We start from the raw sequence: 20503 nt of genomic DNA, 5'->3' as shown, positions 1-20503 counted from the left end.
CATGGAGAGAAGTAGAAATTGATTCTTGTTCATGTTAGCTCCATGAAGTCTTTGTGGTTTTCAAGTGCCTAAATGAACAACCTCATTGTTTTGGAGATGACAGCCACAGTCATGGAGATGGGAATATGCTGACCTCTTCAGAGCTGAAGCAGTCTTATGTCCAGTGAGAAATTGAAAATGCGGTGTGGTTGTACTTTTGTTATTTAGTTTCTATGTGAGTCTGGCTGATTGATGATAGAGTTTGGCAGAGAAGTGCACCTGTCTGGCGCTCCAGGTATTATTAGGGTCTTTGCATAACTACAAGAATTTGCTTTACTGTTGACACTCATTCAAATGCCTGGAGAGAAAAAAAGCAACCTTGAACATATAGTCTCTTGTGGTTTTTTTTCTTGTAACGTTTGGTAGTTTTCATCATCTGACTTTATCAATTGTTTCATAGGCCCTTTATTTCAGAATTTATTTAGAGCTAAATGGGTGAGATCAAAATTAATAGTCTTATATTTGATTAAAAGAAATGAAACAACTTATAAGAGATGTAGTCAGATTGAGACCAGTAGAATTTGTAAATGTGACTTGTTTTGTCTTCAACTTTTAGTCTTTTCCATATTCCCTGGATAGAGAGATATACGGAAAGAAACATTCAGAATTCCCACAAAATATGAATGTCCCATTCAAATGTGAATCCAATAAATTTCTGCACAGTCATGATCAGCATGACTCTTACATGGCTCTTGCTAGTATCTTTTGGGTATTCCATTTGCATTTCTTTTTCCCAGAAAATTGTTGAGACCATTACCTTGGAAACTTCAGAAATAAACATCTATGTCACATTGAAATCAGAAAGTAACTGGAAAACACACTTTTTTTTTAATACACCTAAGTCTTACAGGTTATTTTAAGAATGTGACTAATTTTGGACTACAATCTAAGTAGTCATCTATGAATTATTATAGCTATAGAATAGGAGTTCTATGTCTTTGGTTGGAAGTGATTTGACTTTTCTCCTCTGGTTAACATCTTATCTTTACTATGGGTCAGTTGAAATTTACTGAATATAGAATATACATAGGTTATTTTTGTTTCATTGAAGGTACATTTCTTCCTGAATGAATGCCTCCATTGAAGGAGGCATTTGAAATGTAAATAGAATGTGATGCAAAATTGCAGGCTCAGCATATCTCCCCTTATATTATTATTTATTCACTGTATTTAAAACTTTGATTCTCCAGTGTGTAATTATTCATTGTTACCACATTCCTTGGAGACTGATGAAAGTTTACCACTATGTAACATCTTCACAAAACAGATTTGGAAAATTTCCACAATGCAGGGAAGTGGACAATGTTTCCATCAGCTAGCAAATGATTACTGTTTATCATCTTTCACGTTTCTATTTTGCACAGTGGGTGGGTGATCCCACATGGTCCTTGAATAAATATGCTCCTGCCTGGTAGACCCTTCACATCCTGAGCACTCAATACCTCCTTCATACCATAGTTTTTCAAGTAGGCTTCTTTGAAAAAAAAGGTGTTTATCTATTTCAGCAAACATCTGTAATCAGAGATAATAAAATAAATGTTCTGTACTTGGAGAAAGCAAATACCAACACTGGTTAAATGTGATGGGCAGTAAGAACAATGTTCACATCTTTGGAGATACATAGATTTATGCTTCTTCATTGTTGATATAAGGTTTCTTATTTTCACCTTGGAACTAGAACTTTCCAATGCAAATAAATTCCTGAAGTGTTGTATAAGCAAGAGGAATTATTTTCCACCATTAGAAGACATTGTATTTCAGTACAGTGTTTATTTTCTTGTATTTTAGTAAGAAAGAGGAATAGGTTTGTTCATCATGTATGCCTTTGATCAGAAGTAGTTGTCCTGCATTGACCACCTATTAAAGAGTCATTGCAAAATTGACTCCACCACTGAGGATACTGAGGTTCTAAAACAGATTTCAAATATGTATCTTCTAAATTTCATAATGGTAACTTGGTTGAAGCAAGTCTGCAGTATATTAATATTTTGGAAAGAACAATAATTGTACTTTTAAAAAACAAAGGTATTTTTTCCCTTATACTATTCTTTTTATTTGTTTGAGTAGGAAAAAAATCCACTTACCTTTGCATGAGAATGGGAATCTCAAACTATATTTCCAGGTATTTGAGGGATCAAAGAAGAGTAAAAAGCTGGGCATGGTGATGCATGACTATAGTCCCAGCACTCTGGAAGCTGAGATAGGAGGATTGCCATGAGTAGTAGCCATCCTGAGCTACATAATGAGTTAAAGACCAACCTGGGCTTTACAGCAAGATCCTATCTCAAAGCGGGGGGTGGGGGGTGGGTGATAAATATTGACATGCATTTTGTATAAGTAATTCAAATTAGGAAAAACACACTTTGTAATACTCAAATTTAATGGATTGTAGCACATCTTGATGTTTCTACCCCAAATCCCTTCCCCTGCCATTTACATTTTCTGAAATTGCAACTGACAGCACCTGAATCTCTTTACTTGAAGAATTCCTCTGGCCACTAGAACCTTGCCAGTGCATTACCAATCAAGGTAAGAGGCTTTAGCCATGTTTGAGAATTTTTATAAATACCCAGTTCCTTACTTGTCAGTTTTAATAATTTAGAGGTAAATGTTTCACATTTTTTCCCTCCCAGTGAGAAGAATCCCCACAGTTACATACCATTTATTTTCCTGTTTCACTTGACCACTGTTTTACTGGTTATTCAAGAATCTTTGCCACAGAGTTTTGTATGGTGAAGCTCAAACTCTGACAAGTATACTTGGAAAGATACCTAGTGGATACACACTTGTAGGAGATACAAGTTCCAAATCAGTCATATCATTTTGATGATACTTTGTAAAGAATCACTACTAAAGGAGGAAATAACAGATCACAAGAGGCCATTTGGTAATTTAAACAACATTAATTTAATTATGTATTAATATTTTATTAATTATTTAATAATTAATAATTACTTAGTAGTATTCAAAGAGCTTTGATATACTGTGTCTGTACTCCATTTGAAAACAACTATCTATCTGTCTTTCTCCATTTATTTCTCAGTTAGGATATCTGGGTAACTTTACCATCCTCCTAAGTCTTATTTTTCAACAATTAACTTCCTATATTATTTTCTGAGGCAGAACTATGTTATTCATACTTTCATTTTATAGTGGATTTTAGAGTTTATTGAAATTGTCCCGAATAAGAATGAGAAAAATAGTGTTCTTTGGGTTACATAATTAATTATATTGGAAAATTAGGTCTCAGGTGATTGGGAAACATATTATATTATATCCTTTGTTCTAGACCAATGTTTTTAAAACTAATATGTGTCAAGATTTACCAGGAGGGGTTGTAGAAACACAAATTTTGGCTGCCTCATCAGAGTTTAAAATTGGTGTATCTGGAATAGGCTCACAAATTTCTCTTTCTAACACATTCCCAATATGTAGATAATGCAGGTCTAGGACACATTGTTTAATAACTACTCTTCTGGGCCAAATGAAGTTGTTGGGCAGCCTTATAATGTTACAGGGTAACAGAATAAGTCTAGAACTGTGCAAAGTATGTTTTACATTACAGTCAACAATAGTATTGATTGTAATCTGTTGTTTCTTGTTTCCTGCTGGGGAAGTTATTCTTTCAAATCCATGAAATATGTTACTGTCTTTCCAGAAGCAAGCAGTGAGTAAATATTATCTTATTTCTTTATTGTTACCTAGATGGATTACTAAAAGATCAAATAGTGGAAAGCAATTGTGTTCCTTTGCAGAAACAGTAAGACACATAATATGTGAGATGAGTTCTTTAGGTTTAGAGGAGAGAATTTTCATTTTCAGCAAGCTGTCTTTTTGAGACCACCAACTGGTAGCCATTTGGTATCAGTGTCCTTACTGAAGGAAATGAGGTGACGACAAATACATTGCATTATCTTTTGAAATGAACCTGACTTTGCAGTTGAAAGTGCCAATAAGAGCAGACTGTGCTACTGACTCTACAGGAATCAGGCTGCAAAGGAGATTAAATTTGAGACTTCCTATACTCAAATTCCCCATTCTCTTTCATTTAGATATCTTGCAGTAAAATAAAAGATGAAACACGAATACAATAATTTCAATGAAGGAGTCCAAAAGAAAAAAATAAAACTCTTGCTCATCACAGTTGCCCCCTTCATGTCTGATGGGAAGGTAGGGATAGGTTATAAATGGTGAATCAATTTAAATGCTAAAGAGAGAACAACAACAATGTAGGTTTAAATACATTTACTGTGTATTGTCTGTCCATAAACAGGTATTGTTTATGAATTACTTTCTGTTTCTTCCCTGTTACATATCTAGACATTTTCAAGATAGCTTTTACCTTATTTCTCATTTGCTAAAGTTCCTAAATGTTTGTATTCTCATCTTTACCAGTAAGTCACAATCAGACTAAACTATAGTCTGATTTTTGCACATTTTGCTGTTTAGAAATAGCCTAGAATAAATTGCTTCCTCACTGTGCTTGTGTATCTCATAGAAAGGCTGTCTCAGTTTTCTGTCTCTCCTAAAATTCCTATTGGATAATTGGATATTCTTATTGGATAATTCTTTTTTTTAATGAAATTCTTTTATTGGTACATTGTAGGTATACAGCACAATTACATTTCGCATTGGGAATTGGACCTTTCCATAATGCATCTTGGTTCTTATTTTTTCCCCATTCCTAGCCCTCCCTTCATGCCCTCCACCCTTCCCTATTTACAAAGACTTTATTTCCATTTTTTCCATTTCTTTTCATTTTTCCTTTCCTTTCTTTCCTTTCCCCTGCCCCTCCCACTACCCCTACCCCTTTGGACCTTTTCTTCCTATTTTACATTATCGATTATTCATTCTAATCATTGGTACATTTTAGGTATACAATATAGTGACATTCATCATTGGAAATTTGCACCTTTACATAGTCTCTCTTGGTTCTTATTTTTCACCCTTGCCCAGCCCTCCCTTCAACCCCTCCAGTCCTCCCTATTTACAAAGATTTTGTTCCTATTTTTCCATTTTCTCATATTAATCCCATTCCTTTCTATCCCTTCCCCTAGCCCTCCCACTTCCTTCCCCTTTGCTCCTTTTCTTCCTATTTCACATTACCTATTATATATTTAGTCCTTATTTACACTTTCAGTTTCTCACACCAGAGAAACTATTCAGTATTTACACATGTGTGTCCTATTTATTTCACTTAAGAGTATCGCCTCAATGTGCATCCACTTAGCTATAAATGTCTCTAATTTCTCATTTTTTATGGCTGAGTAGTACCCCATTTTATAAAAAAACCCCACATTTTCTTTATCCAGTCTCCAGTTGATGGGCATTTGGGCTGTTTCCAAGTTTTAGCTATTACAAACTGTGCTGCTATGAACATGGGTGCACATATATCACTATGGTATGATTCTTTTAATTCTTTGGGGAAGATCCCCAGCAGTGGAATAGTGGGGTCAAATGGGACTTCCAGTCCTAGTTCTTTGAGGTATCTCCATACTGCTTTCAACAGTGGTTACAACAGTCTACACTCCGACCAGCAGTGGAGCAGGGTTCCTCTTTCCCCACAGCCCCGCCAGCATTTGTTTTTGGTTTATTTCCTGATAGCAGCCACTCTTTCTGGAGTGAGGTGGAATCTAAGCATTGTTTTCATTTGCATCTTTTGAATAACCAGTGATGTTGAACATTTTTTCATGTATTTATTTGCTATTTCTACTTTTTTGTCTGAGAAATGTCTGTTCATTTCAGATGCCCATTTGTGGATTGGGTCTTTAAATTTGGGAGGTCTGATCTTTTTAAGTTTTTTATAGATTTGAGATAATAGACCTTTGTCTGAGGAAGAGCAGGTGAAGATTTTTTCCCACATTGTGGGTTGTCTCTTCACACTGCTGGTGGTTTCTCTTGCTGTGCAGAAGCCTCTTAATAAGAAGAGATCCCACTTGTTGATTGTTTGTGCTAGTTCATGGGCAACTGACATTTTGTTCATAAAATCTTTTCCTACACTGATGTCTTCAAGGGTTCTACCTAACCTCTGTTCCAACTGGTTCAGAGTTTCTATTTTAATATTTAGATCTTTAATCCATTTTGATTTTAGTTTAGTGCATGGTGAGAGATACAGGTCTAGTTTTAATCTTTGGCAAGTTGAAGCCCAATTTTTCCAGCACCATTTATTAAAGAGACTATCTTTCCTCCAGTGAGAGTGTTTGGCTCCTTTATCGAAGATGAGATGGCTGAGTTTGTCTGGTGTTGTTTCTGTATCTTCTAATCTGTTCCACTGGTCCTCAAGTCTGTTTCTTTGCCAGTCCCATGCTGTTTTTATCACAGTAGGTTTGTAGTAGAGTTGCAGGTTGGGGATTGTGATACCCCCTGCCATGTCTCTGTTACCTAGAATTGATTTAGCTATTCTGGGTCTCTTCTTGTTCCAAATGAATGTTTGGATTGTTTTCTCAAGGTCCATGAAGTGTGCTGCTGGGATCTCAATTGGAATTGCATTAAATCTATATAGCAGTTTTGGAAGTATGGCCATTTTCACTATATTAATCCTTCCTACCCAGGAGCAGGGGATGTCTGTCCATTTTCTGATATCATCTTCAATCTCTCTTTTCAGAGTACCATAGTTTTCAGAGAAGAGGTCTTTGATTTCTTTTGTTAGGTTGATTCCTAGGTATTTCAGTTTTTGGATGCTATTGTGAAAGGAATTATTTACCCTATTTCTCTCTCAGTGAGTCTGTCATTTGTGTAGAGGAAAGGTATTGATTTTTGTGTGTTGACCTTGTAACCAGCTACTTGACTGAATTTGGTTATTAAGTCTAGAAGACTATTGGTGGAGTTCTGGGGGTCTTCTATATAGAGTATCATGTCATCTGCAAATAATGACAATTTGACTTCTTCATTATCTATCTTTATTCCTGTTATTTCTTTCTCTTGTCTAATTGCCTGGGCTAATGTCTCCAGAACTATATTGAACAAGAGTGGTGATAGTGGACATCCTAGTCTTGTTCCTGAATTTAGTGTGAAGGATTTCAGTTTTTGACCATTTAGTATGATATTGGCTGTTGGTTTTTCATAGATGACTTCTATCAGTTTGAGGTAGAGACCATCTATTCCAATTTTTTGGAGGGTTTTTATCATAAATGCATGTTGGATATTGTCAAATGCTTTTTCTGCATCTATGGAGATAATCATATGGTTTTTGTCCTTGGCTCTATTGATATAGTGTATTACATTGATTGATTTGCATGTATTGAACCATCCCTGCATCCCTGGGATGAATCCCACTTGATCAGAGTGTATGATCTTCTTGATGATCTTCTGCATTCTGTTGGGCATTATCTTATTAAGGATTTTTGCATCTGTGTTCATTAGTGAGATTGGCCTATAGTTGTCTTTTTCGGTTGGGTCTTTCTCTGCTTTGGGGATGAAGGTGATGCTTGCTTCCAGGAATGAATTTGGGAGTATTGCTTCCCTTTCAATTTCACTGAAGAGTTTAAACAGTAGTGGCAGTAGTTCCTGTCTAAATGTCTTGTAGAATTCAGCAGTGAAGCCATCAGGGCCCGGGCTTTACTTAGTTGATAAGTTTTAATGACATTTTCAATTTCATTGGTTGATATTGGGTTGTTCAGAATTTTTAGTTCTTCTTCGTTCAACTCTGGTAATTCATATGTATCTAGGAATCTGTCCATTTCTTCTGTGTTCTCCATCTTATTGACATATAGGTTCTGGAAGTAGGTATTGATGATCATCTGGATTTCTGCTGGGTCTGTTGTAATTTCACCCTTTTCATTCCTAATTGCATGGATTTGGGCCTTTTCTTTCCTTTTTCTGACAAGGTTGACTAAAGGTTTGTCAATTTTGTTGATTCTTTTGAAGAACCAACTCTTGGCTTCACTGATATTTTGTATCATTCTCTTAGTCTCCATTGCATTGATTTCTCCTCTGATCTTTGTAATTTCCTTCCTTGTATGAGCTTTGGGGTTGTCCTGCTCTTCTTTTTCTAGAAGCTTGAGGTTCAGCATCAGGTTGTTTAATTGGGCTCATTCTGTTTTCCTAATATGCATATTCACTGCTTTGAATTTCCCTCGTAAGACAGCTTTCATTGTGTCCCAAAGAATCCGATATGTTGTATTGTCATTGTCATTTAATTGAAGGAACTGTTTGATTTCTTCTTTAATTTCCTCTGTGACCCATTGGTTATTCAGAAGTGTGTTGTTTAATTTCCACGTGTTTATGAAATTTTTTGAGTTTCTTTTGCTATGGATCTCCAATTTCATCGCACTATGGTCTGATAATGTACAGGGGATAACTTCAATTCCTTTGCACTTACTTAAACATGTTCTATGTGTGAGTATGTGGTCTATTTTGGAGAATGACCCATGTGCAGCTGAGAAGAATGTGTATTCTGATTTTGTGGGGTAGAAGACTCTGTAAACATCTGTTAAATTCATTTGTTCAAGAGTTCGATTGAGTTCTAGTATTTCATTACTTATTTTTAGTCTAGTTGATCTATCTATTTGTGACAGTGGGGTGTTGAGGTCCCCCACTACAATTGTATTTGTGCACATATGACTTTTCATGTCAGTTAGTATTTGTTTTATATAGTTGGGTGCACTAGTGTTTGGTGGATAGATATTTATGATTGTCATCTCTTCCTCTTGGATTCTTCCCTTTACAAGGATGTCATGTCCTTCTTTTTCTCTCTTAATCAGTGTTGGTTTGAAATCTACTTGATCAGCCAAGAGGATAGCTACTCCTGCTTTTTTTCAGGTTCCTGTCTCACGGAGTATTGTTTTCCACCCTTTAACTTTCAGTCTATGAGTTTCCTTTTGAATTAAGTGTGTTTCTTGTATGTAGCATATTGTTGGATTTTGCTTCTTGGATAATTCTGTTCTTATTGGATAATTGACTTTCTGTTCTGAATGCCATATGATTCAAGAAGAAATGAATCATAGATCGCATAGGTGCATCAAAATGTAATTCATATGATGAAATGTTTAACCCAAACTTTCAGTAAGAATTAATGTATGATTGTCACACTTTCCATTATTTTCAACTTTCTGTCTGGACATTGTTCTGTGTTTACTTAATTAATAGCATGTCTCATTTTTGTGTTAATAGCAGGAATTAGTCACAGGGATACAATTTTTCTTTCTCACTCAAAAATGCATTTTAAGTTGACATTTGGTTACTTCATACAGTATGAGCCATAGCTGATGGCTTTTACCATGCCACCCCTCACTTTTCCTGTCATATAAATGTACTATAATAAAGACTATGTGTTAATCCTATAAACATAGGAAAATTAAAGAATATGTGTTAAACACATTTCCAATATGATTCAATAATTTTCAGTGATACGATCACTAACATGACTACATAAGGAAATGCTGTCAGAGCTTTACCTGTGCCATATACCTATTTGAATATTTTTTTTTAAAAATGTAATGGAAAAAATCTGGAAAGGCCCATCCCTCCTGTGCAAGATCAATTAGAGAATGATTTACTGAATACTGTAGTTAAAAACTTTTGACTTACTAAATTAAAATAGTCTGTACAGGAAGGGATATCTTTAGGTGATGTATTTGAAGACTCTTAGTGGATGCCTGGAACTACAGATAATACCAACCACTATATATACCAGTACTGTGTTTTTTCTATATACATACCTATGATAAAGTTTAATTTATAAATAGGTACATAAAGAGTTTGACAATAATAACTGTTAGTAAAACAGAACAATTTTACCTATTTACTATAATAAAAGTTTTATTAACATGGTCTCTCTCCCTTCCTCTCAGGAAAAAACACCTTAGTATACTGTACTGTACTGTACTCACTAGTCTTGTGATGAAGTGAATGAGACAGGCATGGTGATATAGTGTTTGGATACCAAATAAGGGTTACTTGAACCCTTAAGCACTATAATACCGTGACAGTTGATTTCATAGCTGAGAGGGATTATAATGACTAACATGCAGGTAGACTGTATAGCAGGGATATGCTGGGCTGTGCAAGGATTCATGACCCAGGTTGGGTGGAGCTCCCGGGGGCAGGAGATTTCATTATACTACTAAGACTAGCACTCAGTTTAAAACTTATTACTGGCTTATTTTTGAATTTTGTATTTAGTATTTTTGGACCATGGCTAATCTAAAGTATCAACCCATGGACAATAAAATGGCACATAAGAGGGAAATCCTATACATATACTTTAACTGATTAATGAATAAAAATTAATCATATCTTTCAAAAAACATGAATTAATGGCAGGAAAAAAGTTAAAAGTGAATTTAGAGGTATCTTAAGACTATATTTCTCTTACTTCATAGGAAGGTTTCAGTCAATAACATGCATCTATAAACCTAAATCTGATAATAAATGCTCCCTGTGGCTCTGTTACCTCTGTGGTAATTCACCTCCATAGGCACAAACATGCTGTTCCCACTGCCTAAGATACTTATTCTCCTTTTTCTTTGGCTAATTCCTAACCTTTAAAACTTGACTTGGTGGCCTTCAGGAAATAGTCCTACTCCAACTCTGACTTTTTTACACTGGTCTATAGTCTCAGGTAAATATTATTGTAATCATCTACCAAAAGTTGTCAAAGCCAATTTTGGAAATTCCATTTCCTTTACAGATTATTGGTACAGCAATATGTAGAGTTAGATCTGCATGCATGAACTAACAAGTCTTAAGAGGGACCTGAAAAAGAAAGGTGTTTTTGTGTTGACTGGGAACATGCATCAAAGTTATGTAACTGTAGGGTGGAAGCATTCCTTACTGTTTAAAGCAGGCAGAGATAGAAAGACATGCTGGACCTTGGAAGACATTGTTGAGCCCTCAAACCAACAATCTGTGCGTTGGCTGTTATGTTAAGACAAAGTATTTTCTTGTTGTTAAACCCACTTTGCACCAGAGTTTATAACAGCTTCTATAGAAATCATTTTAATTGCCCATCTTTTTTGTTCTCATGACACCTTGTGATTCAGTTACCTATGTCTTTACTGCATTATGTTAAAATTACTGTCTCACTTGTCTGCTTCTCCTGTTTGACTCTTAGCTTCTCAAGGGCAGAAACTTGGACTCATTCATTGTTGTATTCTTGGAATGATGACAGAATATCTGCTATATTAAGATATACTCAAAATATATTTAGAGAATTTAAAAGGGTTATTTCAATTCATTTACATGACAGCCTAATTGGGGGAATTATTATTATTATTATAATGGGTATTCTAATTTTACTGATGTACAAGTTATAACCCAGAAATGTTGATAGTCTGCAATCACTAAACTAGTAATATCTTACATTAGGAATTTGAAGTCTAGTCCTAGGACTCTAAACCAGTACTCATTCTGTTGCTTTGGTGTCAGTCAATGTCTTGTATCAACAACACTGCCATTGGCCTGCACTAGACCCATGGACTTACTCTCATTGTTTAAGATTTTCTTGTGCTGTAGTCAAGTCAGACTTGGCCTGTGACTTTCTTTCAATGCACTAAAGGCAATTATACCAACTCAGTGATGTACGTGTATGAAATCTATTTCTAAGCATTTATTAAATATATTACCTCTCTTCATTAGTGTGTGCTGGGAGCAATAGTGAGAGATCACCTGGTACTGTACAATGTTTTCTTATCCCATACATGTTTTCTTCTGGCACAAAGTGTATTTGCATTAGAGACATATAGTATCTAGTTATCTGTTTTCCCCCAGCACCTGTGGTTCTAATTGTGATTGTATTCAGACAGCTAAGCAATATAGAATTTATCCAGTAGACTTCATTGGAACTAGGGAGAGAAGCAGATTCACTGAAAAAAGAGATATGAGAAACCACAGAGCAGAATTTCATAGACAAACAGATTTGATTCTTTTTTTGTAATAGATGTGTTTCTAGAGGGAGGTGATAGAACTGCTTAATAACAATATATCATACAGTTTGAGGGAGTTTGTCAAAGTGCAAACAAAATTCTATATGGGAAAGTGATCCTTCATATTACCATTTACTAAAATGTACCTATGTAATGATTCACTGAGAAGGTGAGGTGTCTTTTCTGTTTTGTTCCAAAAGACACACAGATAGAAATCACAAGATGACAAATACTGCTCTAGCCTGAAAATACGTGTTCTCTTCTAGATGTGTAGCCATGTGTGTAGTAAGCTCAGTGTTACTGGAATACTGGAAGCATTCTCACACAGGCTGGGTGCCACTCTCATGGTTATTGCAGTATCTTCACACTGTTCTGTAAGTGAGGGTAGTGCTGTGGACTCTCTGTTGCCATTTTGGATTGGATAAAATTCTGCAACTGAGGATATTAGTATCTGTGGCTCTCCACCATAAATTGCCAGTGTGTCTTCTACTTATAGTGTCAGAAAAATGATTCCACATATTTTTGGGGGGGTACTGGGAATGGAACTCAGGACCTTGAGCTTGCCAGACAGGCACGGTGCCACTGAACTACATCCCTGGCCCTTAATCCCACATTATTTCTAGTTATCGCTAGAAGAGTATTATGCTTGATGGAAAACACAGGCAAAGAGAAGTCCAGATTTTTTTTCTCCCAAATTAAAAAAGCTTATGTTTATTTATATAATTTTATTAATTTTAAATAAGTTTGTGCTGTTACAATTTGAGACATCAGATGAATGGAAAATTCACTTATGAGAAAAGGCAGTCAGTAGTCAGACTAATAAATAAATTTGTTTCCTTCTTAAGATGTCCTAGAGTCTACAAGAGAATGATATAAAAGGGGAAATCTGGCTTTCTCTTCGGAGGACTATTGAGGAATGTGGGGCTTTATCAAAGAAGAAGAGCCCTGTGTTTAGGAATTTGGCAGGTAGCACATTTGCAAAATAATTTTTGTCCAGTATTTCTCACAAGCTCAACAAAAAGAGATAGTATTAGTCCAGATGTCCTCAGATCTTTTCCAGGATTAAGTCAGGCCAAAGAGAACTGTGTTTCTGGAGAATATAATATCAACAACCTACATTATTTTTTTATAGAATTATTTATTGCTATGTGAAATGATAACATTCATTGCCATTTCCTCAAACGACAGGGAATATGTTAGTCATGTTGTCGTTGCTGTAATAAAATACCAAGAAAAACACCTTAAAGGAGGAAAGGTTTATTTTGACTCACAGTTTCAGCAGTTTTAGTCATTGTTGACCTAGCTACATTGCCTCAGTCCTGTAATGAGGCAAAAATATTATGGTGGAAAGGTGTGACAGGAAAGCTGCTGATCTCATGTAGCCCAGAAGCAGAGAGCGCTGAGAGCTGTGTTTTACTAATTTCCTAGGTGGTCTCAATCCAATCAAGTTGACAATCAAAATCACATTGTTATTTATCAGCAACCTGTGTGAGGAATCTTAAGGGACACCCTGGTCAGTCCTAGTTCAAGTGCATTTTCCCAACTTTGGATCATCTGTCCAGCTTGGATGGAATACACCCTGAAAATGATCAGATTTCAATTTTGCCCCTCTCTTGGATTCATTTTGTGTTCCTCCTCTTAGTTTCTATATTTCTTTCCTGACATTTGAATGTCATGTTGTATACTATATATTATCCTCATTTCACACTTGCTGGAAATGTGTTCTTCAGCAGGCTACTGGTCTCCTTAGCATTCTAGATTTCTTTTTTCTTTCCTTTTTACAATGGGAAATGAGTTTTAATTATGAGATTGGCCAATCTATAGAAGTCAACCATTTTGCCATATTGTTCTTACAGCACATCACTACTGTCGAGAGTTTGAGCAACCTAAATTCACATCTTAGATAGTTGGTACTGGTGTACCCTGGCTTTGACTGTCCTTTTCAAATTCTTTATTAGAAAAAAATCTATAATCCTTTCTGGATAATATAGGACAATTCCTTAAGATGAGGATCTACCTTTCCTTCTTATTTGTATTGTCATAAGTAAGTTAAATGTTAATAACTACCACTATCTGAGAATATGCCAAAGCCATTTAACTTATGCTTACATTGGTGTAAAAAATGCCTAAATGCCTTTTATCCATTTACTTAACTGAGAAATCACATAAATCATGACAAATCTTCAAAACCCATCATAAATATTAATGTTTTATGTTTATTTGTTAATCAAGTACTTTTTAAACCTCAAAATATGCATAATTAACAGAAAAAGACAATAGGCATGAAATGAGAATATAAAACTCACATCTTCAGGAAGACAAACAGCACTTTAGTCCATCAAGGTTACTGAACACAAGAGAAGTCCTATTCTAAACACCAACTCCTTTTTGTCCTTTACAAACAGTTCAACTGATTTTTTTAAAATTTTCACTTGTAAACAACATGAATCAAAATAGACAATGAGATTAAATCTAAATACTACACAGTATAATTTTAAAACACTAGATAAAACACTGTATTAAAAACATAGAAATCAGGGTTCACTTTGATCTGTAGTATGGATAGAGGTGTTAATATCAAAAGAAGCAACACATACTATTAAAGCCAGCTTGGTGGTAGGTGCCAGTGGTTGATAGATGGGATTAAAGAGGTAGTCAACACCATCATTAATAAGCTGGAAACTTTCACAAGTGTTAAGCCACAGATGTATTAAATATCATAATACTTTCTCATAGTACAGTACTTTACCATAATCTTGCAGCTTCGTTCCAAACATGAAATTTAACAATGAATCCTAGGTCAACCTCTCACTCTAACAGAATAACTAGGACACAGATCACACAACCACATTTTAAAGAGGCTGTTGACAATTATGTCAGACAAAATTTGATCTTTCAATAATTGTTTGTTTCTAAAACAAATAAATCTCATTAAGATATCTAGAAAATTAAAGTCAGTGCAGCTGAATATTTCTTCAAATTTTATAACCAAAGGAGAAATATGCATATATATTTTCTGATAAACATTTCTTAGGGAAAACAGATAAATTAATTTAAATTAACTTTAAGACTTAATGAGATTTCCCATGTTCTGTATAATTCATCTTAAAGTGAATGTTACAAAGTTTATTAACACTTATGGGCTTCTATTCACAAACTAAATACAACCAGCACTAACTTGGGGCTGCACTGGTGCAAAATAAAACTGAGGCAGACTAGAAAAAAATACTGGCAATCAAAATATCTTATATTTGGAGGCGGACTGATGCTAATGACATGATGTTTCTTGATCTTTTTCTTTACACTGCATGCTAAATTTCCAAATTGTAAGCAGGTAAAAACCATTCTAACTCTTTCAACTGTAAAAATACATCCAAAGACTAGAAATATAAGTATAAAAATGTTTTCACTATAATCTGCCTTGAGGCAAATGAATAGCTCATAGGGCTAACAGATTGGCAGTGCACCTTTCTTAGGAATTACATTTGTGTTAACATGAGGCTGAGTTCAAGAGACAGCTTACTGCACAGACCTACTGCCCCATCATTAGTAACTCCTGCAAACTGCCACTTCCCATAGACCCTTCCCCTCAGTAGGTAGGAATGGCATTACACTTTAAGTTCACTCCTTGGCATGCCAGTGCTAGTTACCTGCCTGGAACTATAATAATCCAATATATTTGGCTTCAGGGTAGCAGAGACATGTAAATGAAGGAATGTGGCATATTTTATACCACTTGCCCAGGATGAATATTGTACATTCATACACCAATCCCTCCTCCTGCTACCCTTTCCTGACCCTCCCGGCCCCAGCTCTTGGCAAAGCAACTATTTCCAAGATTGCTTGTGCTCTGGTTTGTTTAAGCTGAAGAGTACCCATAATTTTTCATACTAAATCCATGATTAACTTTAAGGGAATGCTTGGAGACTTTGCTAATTAAAATGAGATTCTTTATTATTCAAACATGTTTGTCAGAAACATGCAGTTATGAATTACTATCTATAATACAGATAAAAAAATTCTGTACAGAGAATTCTCAGTCATTTGTAAGGCTAGAGCAGCATAAAGGTATGCTATGTATCAACAAAGAGGTAGCCTTTTGCTGTAAACAGAAGAATATTTCACCAAAGTAAATGAACAATATCAGTGATATTCACATCTGAAAGGAGTTGAGGAATTCCCCTGCTTTAGGGGACTTTTCATATGAAATGAAAATAGAACTGATATCTGATATTCAGAATTTTGATCTATGTCAAACTCAGAGGTAGTTACTAACATCAAGTACATGTATTTACATAAAGGTCTAAGTTATTTGGCTTGTTTTGAGTAAGCAGGACTGTAGACTAGTCTGTAAAGAAATAACAACAACATTATACAGAATGTTCCCTGAGTAAAGTTATTTGTCCTGACTATGTTATGTAATAGTGACAATATTCTCATAAAAAATAAACCCAACTTTTAACCATAAGATAGGTTTGGTATGTGCTCTTAGCAGTTCAGTCTAGTCAGATGTAAAAACAGATTTAAAATTGCACCCATAAGGTCCACAGTTCTTAAGAGTTTCTGTCTTTTCTATTTTCATTTTATATCATGATCTCAGCTCTGAATATTTTACATGTAAACAGGGAATGCCCATTTTTCAAGTCCATAATTTCCTATTTCTAAAAAGTCAAGGAACTTTAGTTTGAATTTTCAAAGTGACTTGTCATATTTTGCATTTTTACTGTTAATCTGCTTATTATACCTGCTAAAAATTAAGCAGTGCCACTTTGATTTGTCTACGTAATTTAAATAAACTTGAAATCGTCATATAAGGCAAGGAAATACTTCTCTACAGCTATATCACATTCAATGTCGTCAAAGGTAGGCATCATAGCACATTGATATTTCAATATAACCATGGAAATTCTCATAAACAGTGCTGTGAAATCCAGGCTGAGTTATAAAGGACGGGCAGGCCAGCCTGAGGCATGTTGTTCTTCAGGTGGCTTGCTGAAACAGTAGCAACTATCCCAGCATCCATGACAGGACAACAGAAAAGGGAGCAGGGACTGTTCAGCAGAGTATGTCTTACTTGAGTCAAGCTGTCCTTTTGTGTTCTCTCTCTCTCTCTCTCTCTCTAATTATCTGAGCTTACATTAACAGGCCCATACAAAACTATATTTATTGCCAATAGTAAGCATTCTAATTAATTGGTAGCTTTTTGGAGATGTTTCAGAAATTTGCCTATAATATATAGAAACAGGGTGACACCAAATTCATTTTTTCTCATGACTGAAACCTAAAGAGACCAATACTACAACTGGTTCCTAGCCAGTTTGTTACTGTAACTGAAAACCAACCTGAGAAGATGCTCTATCCCTAGTATCTGATGTTCATCTTGGATCCACCACATAGGTTACTTCAGCATAAGTGCTGACGGTAATGTTCATCAGATCAATGTTATTATACAAGATGCTTCTAGTTATACGATGGGAGAGGTTTTAGAACCTCTGCCCCAGCTTTTCACTCTAGTTCCCTGCCACCAAACTCTACTTTTTAGTATCATTCACAGGTCAAACCTACTGGGATATTATGAGCATGTACTTAATTTTTATTCTCAACCCAGTATTTTATTCATTTCCATGCTGCTTTTGTTTTAGAAACAAGTTAGACAACTCTCCAGGGGGAATAAAAATAGCTACCAAAAAATACAGAATACAATACAAATACAAATACAATACATATGATTGGAGTTCTCCTCTAAGGTCTTCAGTAGTAAATAAGGAAGGCTCCCTGCACTAAGTGATACTTACAAGATTGACTCAGTTAAGGGAAGCTGCTGTTGCCACAACCTATGTAAAAGATTATAATGAGCTAGTATCAAAATACCACTGAAAACAATCAACTTGCTACATTTATACATTACCCTCCCCTTCATTTTTCTTAATAGGGAAATCAAAACATAGAATTAAAAACATTGAAATATTGGCACAGAAATTACACATTCATTGTCTTTTCTGGAGTTATGTATCCCAGAATCAAAAAAGCTACGGCAGTCAGAAGCATATGGAGTTAAGGTACTACCTTCAAACAGGACAAAAAAAAAATACTCCATAGATAGCAAGAAAACGAGGCAATTCCAAACTCGGGAGAAACTGGGTATCTTAAAAAACCTTTAGTACCATATGACTGGCAGCTCTGAGATTTGAAGTATCCTTTGGTTCACACAAAAGGTACCAGTCATGTTTTCATTTTTATGTAATATAAAAAGGTGACATTTTTTAAAAAACTCAAGGGATTATTTTCTAAACCATCTTAAATACTTCACATGGATTTTCAATTTCTTCGAGATATCCAATTATGTGAATAAGGGTATGTGCTTATCCATACACACACACATGTAAAGACAAACCATCTTTATATATATATGCCTACATTCCTATGTAAAATTCTCATACATGCACACAGATCCAGGCTCTCTCCTCTCACACATCCACATGTTGATATATGTATGTATGTGTGTGTGTGTGTATATATATATATATATATACACATTCATTCTCTGCGTTACATAAAATATGACAACCTGCTCAAATGTAATTTGCTTACAGTGATTTGTCTGTTAAGAAAAAATCCACAGTTCCTAAATAGTAGTTAAAATCCCAGGTCAGCTGCTATCTGTGAAATACTGTTTCCCTGTACTTGCATGAGGTAGACTTCCCAACCAGGTAGAGAAAACAATACCCTAAGAAGGACTATATCTTTTTTCTCTTTTGAACAGAAGGCCCCTTTTTGTTTTGCTCTTCTGGAGCTACAGATGCCTTCATGCAGGAAACTTCTGCAGGTGACCTGCCTGACCCTTGAGACCTCTGACCTAGCCTGAGGAAGCAGGTGATGTGCAGCCATGCCCTTTCCCAGCTTCTCTAGGGGAGACTGATGTACATGGCTGGGATTCTGCTTCCTGTCTTCCCTGAGAACTGGCAGGCAGCTGTGCGATAGTTTTATGCAGGCAGTTTGCCACCATGTGCATGACGCTCTGACAGTAATGGCACTTTTTTGGCTGAGGAGGTAGGCTACATTCCTTTGCGTGATGATCAAGGCCGCCACAGTTGTAGCATCTTGGAGTTATCCTGGACTTTTCTCCTCTCACAGTCCACTTCTGACCCATCAGTAAATTCTGCTCTCAGCACCTATCTCCCTTTGCTTTGCTTTGCTGTAGCATCTTCCCTTTGGGTCTTCTTTCACTTCCTAAACAGGGCCTCCCACCAGGTCCTGTTACCCTTATTGATTCAAGGCCTTTGGAGGATTTTTTAAACGTAAATTCCACTGGTTCTCCTTCTTTCAGGCTTCTAAATCCTTCCTTGAATAGTTTGCTTGGGTGTACAGATACATCCACTGGAATATCCAAGGGGCTTCCCTCTGGGTTTATCATGGAGATGAATACAAATCCCATGTGCACATTGAACCACTTACAGTGGCCAGTTCTGTGCAAAACCTGGGATTGTTCCTCTGCCTGCTATGGCGGCTTCCCCGGCTCTTCTCCACCACCTTTACTTGCCCCTCCTGGGACTGATGAAACCTGGTTGAATGATCTCATCTTCTTCTGAACAACCTCCAGGGCCTCATGGTCTTGTCGCCTGCGTGGGCGGAGCGGGAGCAGGTGTGGGTGTGAGGACCCGGTGGCGCGAGGGGCCTGGGCCCTGTCAGTTCCTGAGGGAGCACTGTGGCCCAGGGTCAGCGTGCTGGGGGCCAGCACGGGGCAGCGGAACCACCTTGGCTGCTGCAGCCAGGCCGAGGGGAGCAGGGGGCTGGGCTAGCATTCCAGATTTCTTGTGAGAAACGGAAAGTAGATTAGACCCTGTATTATGAGTTTAATGTTTATCTTGATTTAATCTAAGCCAAGTTCTTAATTTCTGGCATATGATTTCTATTGCAAAAACAATGTTAGATTTTTTTTCTTATTATGATTATCTTTTATTTTGTATAAATTGTTTTATTTAAATGCTTTAAAGAATGACTTAGTAGTAATTGTAATAGCAAAAGGTCCAGTTGCTCCGCTTTCCTGTGAAGCCCATAACTAGAGATACCAATAACAGAGGAAGAAAGAACTTTATTGGCAATAAGCCAGCAAGTTGGAAAATGATGACTTTTGTACTCATTTAAAAAGTCCATCATACTTAGGGGTTGCAGATGGAAGGTTTGTAGAGGGGTTTTGGAGAAAACCTCTTTTTGTCTTTGACAGAAGGGTTGCTAGGGTGGTCATAAAGTCCATGTTGGTTTGCTTTTATAATACACATGCTGCTGTTATCTGAACATCACTCAATGCCCTGGGTTCTATATCTCTAAAGAAAAAGCTTAGTTTCTACATTTATGATTATATGGATTCGATCTTGGAAAATTTTTATTTCCTCTTTGGCCTTTATTTTTTAAAAGTCTTAGACTTGTAGAAAAATTAAAAAGTCACAAAAACAGTACAAAGGGTTCCCTTATCTCTTGTACTCGCTTGCCCATTATTAACATATTGCATAAGCTCAAGTATCATGGGCCAGAAATTAATATTGATACAATATAAGTTTTTTTTGAAAATGTGGCAGCGATTTTGATCATTCTGGAATTGC

The 20503-nt window shown here is 36.0% G+C and overlaps 1 protein-coding gene and 1 pseudogene across 9 annotated transcripts in view; one reads left to right on the top strand and one right to left on the bottom strand.

Moving 5' to 3' along the window:
• Positions 1-20503, top strand: part of Thsd7b (thrombospondin type 1 domain containing 7B) — a 1329200-nt gene that overhangs the window by 818860 nt on the left and 489837 nt on the right. The gene's annotated exons all lie outside the window — the stretch shown is intronic.
• Positions 18641-19482, bottom strand: LOC106010136 (protein lin-28 homolog B pseudogene; annotated as a pseudogene).

Source organism: Heterocephalus glaber, unplaced genomic scaffold, assembly GCF_053883595.1.
Source record: "Heterocephalus glaber isolate CG9 unplaced genomic scaffold, H.glaber_assembly_v1.0 deba00000347, whole genome shotgun sequence".
NCBI classification, from domain to species: Eukaryota; Metazoa; Chordata; class Mammalia; order Rodentia; family Bathyergidae; genus Heterocephalus; species Heterocephalus glaber.
This window is presented reverse-complemented; position numbering and strand designations above follow the sequence as displayed.